Raw genomic sequence first — 5615 nt, 5'->3', positions numbered from 1 at the left:
TAGAACAATAGGGAAAATATGGTCATATAATGATATCCACTATGGGGCGCCGTTTTACTATTTATTCCCATTTGGTGATATCACCTATTCAAATGAGTGATATCACCTATTTGAATAGGTGATATCACCTATTCGAATAGGTGATATCACTCATTCGAATAGGTGATATCACTTATTGAAACGAATAGGTGATATCACCAATTCGAATAGGTGATATCACTCATTCGAACAGGTGATATCACTTAATGAAACGAATAGGTGATATCACCAATTCGAATAGGTGATATCACTTATTTGAAAAATGAATTGGTGATATCACCTATTCGAATAGGTGATATCACTGATTGAATAGGTGATATCACCAAATGGGAATAAATAGTAAAACGGCACCCCATAGTGATAACACTCATTCGAATAGGTGATATCACTTAAGAATTTTACAAGCGATATCACCTATTCGAATAAGTGATATCACCTATTCGAATAAGTGATATCACCTATTCATTTCATTAAGTGATATCACCTATTCGAATGGGTGATATCACCTATTCGATTAGGTGATATCACTTATTTGAAAAATGAATTGGTAATATCACCTATTCGAATAGGTGATATCACTGATTGAATAGGTGATATCACCTATTCGAATTGGTGATATCACCAAATGGGAATAAATAGTAAAACGGCGCCACATAATCCACAAACCAGGAATGGAAGCATTTGTCAGATGTTACTACTGCTTTCTTGGTTCTGTTTTTCTCTCGATTCCGTTGCCGAGAGCACTGTAATAAGCACAGGGGCATGTAAAATGTTCCTGTTGGATTGTAGTACTCTGTAAACTATCATTACTCCTAGTATCCTAGACTCCACCAGAGACATTGTTACATGCCCCTGTGGTAGAACTTTATATCTGGCATTAGTGGTAGTCAGTGTTTACATTCGTGTTTATAGCTTACTTAGACACATGAATTTGACCGGTTTTTCAGTGATATGTGTTGACTTTTTTGAAAGTTAATTGATTTGCATTTTGTTTCATCTAATAAACAGAAAAGTGTCAATTACAGAAATGATGTATTTATTGTTATTTTTCACTTTGTCAATTGCTAGTCTTGCAAAGACTGACCTAACCAATATTGGTGTATGGAATCGGTCAACATATTTGGCAGAGAAGAAAAAAAGAAGAAAAAGATGCAAACTTTTTTTTATTTTACAACAATCCTGAAACATGAAATATATTGACTTATATTGATAATGCAAGTTGGTGCGGATAGAAGTGCCTGGGTGTGTCTTCGTTACGGTGGGGGATAACCAGCGTGTCCAGAGAAAAACCCACATGGTCAGCCATGGGACCTCTAACCTTTTCATGTCCAATCGGAAATCAACCCCCGGCCACAAAGGTGAAAGACAAAAGTGTTGTCAATATGCCACCTGACAACCCATACGTAACCAGGTAAATACTAGCTGCAATATACTGCTCGACTAGAGATCTTCTCTATAGCTGGAGTGAAAGAGTATTATGGTATGGTGTCATTTGTTTGTCATGCAATCTCTAACATTTCTCTACAAATCTCTTAAAAATTTGATAGACAATATTTATAATCATAATATGAAGTTTCGTTTAATGAGTTGGTGACTTTTGCCCTCAAACTGTCAGAAAATTCAACATTTACTTTGAAGTGAAAAGTGAAATTACAGCCTGCCAGCTAGGCACTCTTAAGGTGATGCAAATCTTATTTTGACACTTTATGGCAATCGATGTATTGTTCCACTCCATGGTACTCTGGTTAGATTACCTTTAATTCCAGTGTAGATGAACTGATTATTCCCGTACTGGAATTAACTATAACTAACGATTACGTAAGACATTAAGTGGGCTACAATTAACTGCATAAGGGCAATAACTCTTAAGCTTCAGATCACTCTCTCCTAGAACATGGGTTCGAGACATGCAGGCGGCAGGTGATGATGTCTGTTGGGTAAGTCGTAAGTAACCTTGTAATACTTAATATGCCAATACATGTACTCGCCGAAGATGGCAAACAGCCAGATTCATAAAGGGCCATAACTCCAAAATAACAGTAGGGTCGTTATTGAACTTAGATTCATGGTGATACAAGTTCTGATAAAGTGAATACGTCGATAATATTATTATATTCAGCGGACACGTTTGTCTTATTACATCTGCAAATACATGGAAACATGCATTCTGTCTTGGACGGGTTTATTAAAAACTGCAAACTACACAAAACGTAAGAACAAATTCCTCAACCAACAACCATGGACGGGTTTATTGAAAATTTCAATCAGCACATGACGAATTACACAATATGTCGGTACAATTCTATAGTCATGTACATTAACAGTATTCGATACCCATATTGGAGATGTAAAAACTTTATCATAAGCAGAGACTTGTACATTTGTGATATACAAGTCTCTGTCATAAGGGTTTTAAAAAAAATTATCTTTTTTTTTCTCTGAGTGTTTTCGGGCCAATAATGGCCCCATTCTCAGTTTCAGATTGTCTCGTGTCAAAACAAATTTCGGCAGTTTACATTCCTGAACAAACTTTCTCAATTCATCATGCAGGGTTTATTCTAAAACTGAGACAAAATCCGAAACGAGTGACAAAAGTAATGGTGATACAACATCCAGTTCAGGTAATGAGTTCATGTAATTAACATTATCTACACACGAAAAGGTTAATTGCAGGGAGTGGGGAAAGTACACGCATGTAAATGTTAAAAGGGGTTTTGTTTGGCTATCCAAAGGCGAAACGTAGTCCATGGTTATAGCGAAGATGATGAAACTATTCACAGAAGATGAGATAAACCACAGGAATCTGAGAATTTTTACAATCTATGTGTATTTGGACCTTCCCTAGTGTGTATGGCACACAAAATTATTGCAAGCAACTGTTACATTAAATGACAATATGGAATACGTTTGTCGTTAATAACATTATATTTCCATTTAACATATCATTAATTAGTTTGTGTGCTTTTTCCATTTACATTGCAGCACCCAAGCGACCTTTATACTTCGAAGGGAAATAGCTATAAATTATTTAGAAATTAGCAAAATAACACCTGAGTTGCATATATATGCAAATGATGATGAACACATGAGAAATAAACTGTATAGGGTCAACACGACATGCCTTTGGGATCGAATTTACTACTTCACAGACGAATCCATTCCGGTTTAGGGATCAGCCACTTTTCCAGAACAGACTATAGCCTTACCTGTAATTATAGTACCCATTGTTCTCATCCTGTAACAACACTACCTGTGTCCAATGTTAAATAAGATATGTTGACTGAGTGGGAAGACACCTTAAAATCAATGGACATCGATCTTTATAACTTTGCGCCTTTCGGCTCATCAGTAGACAGTATAGACAAATCATTAACAATGCATTAGAAACATTAATTGCTTTCGCACCACACCCACACAGACAAATAACGTATTAAATTTATCTAACGCTTAGTATAGAGATTGACCATAACATTATAAAGTAAAGTAAAATACTTATACATGTACAATGATAATGCCTTGCATATTGTAGAATAATTCTAAGTATGTTAAATACCAAGTATAAATATATAGTAAATTCATACGCAATACACTATATATACTAATTTCAACATGCTAGCAGAGACCTAGTATATAGGTCTCTGATGCTAGCATTTCTAAAATAATGGTAATATAATTATGTTGTCGAACAATGAACCGCCCCAATGAACAGGCTGTGTTTACCCTTGGAAGTATATAGTCCCTACATTGGTAGGTTTGTCGTTCCAATACTTTACAGTCAATAAAATTACATTTGATTAAAATTGTGTTTAACATTTTCAAAAATATTGTGGATAAATAGAATCAACCCGAAGGTGAAAAGTGACGAGTGACGTCATTGTATTGTCTCCGTGACGTCATGGTATTGTTGACGTGACTAAATGCACATTGTTGTAGCTTGTCTCAATCTATGTAGAAAATACAAATCAGTGGCGTTGTTGCCATAACCATCCGTCTTATCGGACCAATCTATGGTCAGAAATGGCCAGCAACATGATCGGTTTTCCTTCAAATATTTACCGTATCGCATGCAATTTAATATACTTTGGTTTCGATTGACGCTCAACGTTGAAAATGGCGCGGGTATGGTTTATAGTGGCATATTGAAAGGTCAGTATTAATTTGTACGTGACCAGATGTTTTTGTATTAATGTGAATAAATACTTATCATGCACGACGCAGAACATCAGTCGCTGAAAAAGACGCCAAAAGAAAATATCGACCATGTATGTTAAATAAGTAAATTTATACATTGGTTTCTGGGCAGTCAATTATAATGTGTTTGTTTCTTTACCTTCGTGAACCACATCATATATCCAATTGTTTTATTTATTACATTGTTTTTAGTTTGATTTATTCGGTATTGTTCTCTCTAAATGACTTATTTGTCAATTTGTCATTTGGTCGTAATTGTAAAAACAAAATAAACCTTGACCTTATATAATATATTAGTGAGGACGTTACACCCCTTACGAAAGTATAAGTAAATATGTTTGTGGTTTTGCGTCATTGAATCGGCAAATGTCATACTGAAGACAGACGGTGTCAGCTGGGAGCATTATCACGGGCTACGTAAACACACATATGACATTTTTACACCTCTGATCATTAAAGATAACTAAAATGCCGTACTCGTGGGATCAATTTATCATCAGGGCTTGTAACATTTTGAATCATTGTCTTTAATTTCGCAACCGTCTGCTGGACAAACTGAGTACTTGATAAAGTCGCTGAATACTTATCTTGAGGTGAGTATTTATTCATAGATATTTTGTGGCTCATTTATAGTAACCCTGAAATATATATAAAACAAAAAACAGGGCGATATAATTTTTTTCATTTTAGTGTGAAAGGGTGTATTATTTTTTTCCTTTTTCTTTCTTTTTCTTCTGCATTTTTTCTCGCATTAAATCAGAGACGAATATATCAGATGTGATATGTCTACGTCTCTGATTAAATATAATAAATTAGAATACCAAATGATATTTATAACAAACATAAGCTTTATTTCATAACAAATCTAAAGGTAATGCTCATATTTTAGTTTGCGGCGCCGTTTTACAATTTTGAAAAAAATATGTAAAAATTCTATTTCCTTATTTGAAAAAATCAAGCATATTTGCTGATAGAAAAAATCACCATCCTTTATTGTAATATAATTATTTTTTTTTTAGTGAAGATCATATGCACTAGAAATTGTATTAATAGACACATATATAGGCCTATATATATATATAGTATATAGGTCTCTGGTCTATATAAGTGCAAAGATTTAAACAGGGAAATGTATGTACGTCTCTGATTTAGCATTTGCCTCCTTTTGTATTCATGGAAAATATCACTGGGTATGAGGTTTTATTAGGGGAGTCAATGTAATACAATTTTTTTTCCACAAATTCCAATGTGATGTCGTGGACAAAAGGGGATTTCCTCATCTGGCTTGAAACATTTGTCAAAAATAGAACGGATACTCCCAGTTTTGACGTCATCCCATGTGACAAACCCTTTTATGGAAGTTGACACAGTTCACAGCGCCACCG

The sequence above is a fragment of the Pecten maximus genome, chromosome 9 (assembly GCF_902652985.1).
Source record: "Pecten maximus chromosome 9, xPecMax1.1, whole genome shotgun sequence".
In the NCBI taxonomy this organism is placed as follows: domain Eukaryota; kingdom Metazoa; phylum Mollusca; class Bivalvia; order Pectinida; family Pectinidae; genus Pecten; species Pecten maximus.
This window is presented reverse-complemented; position numbering follows the sequence as displayed.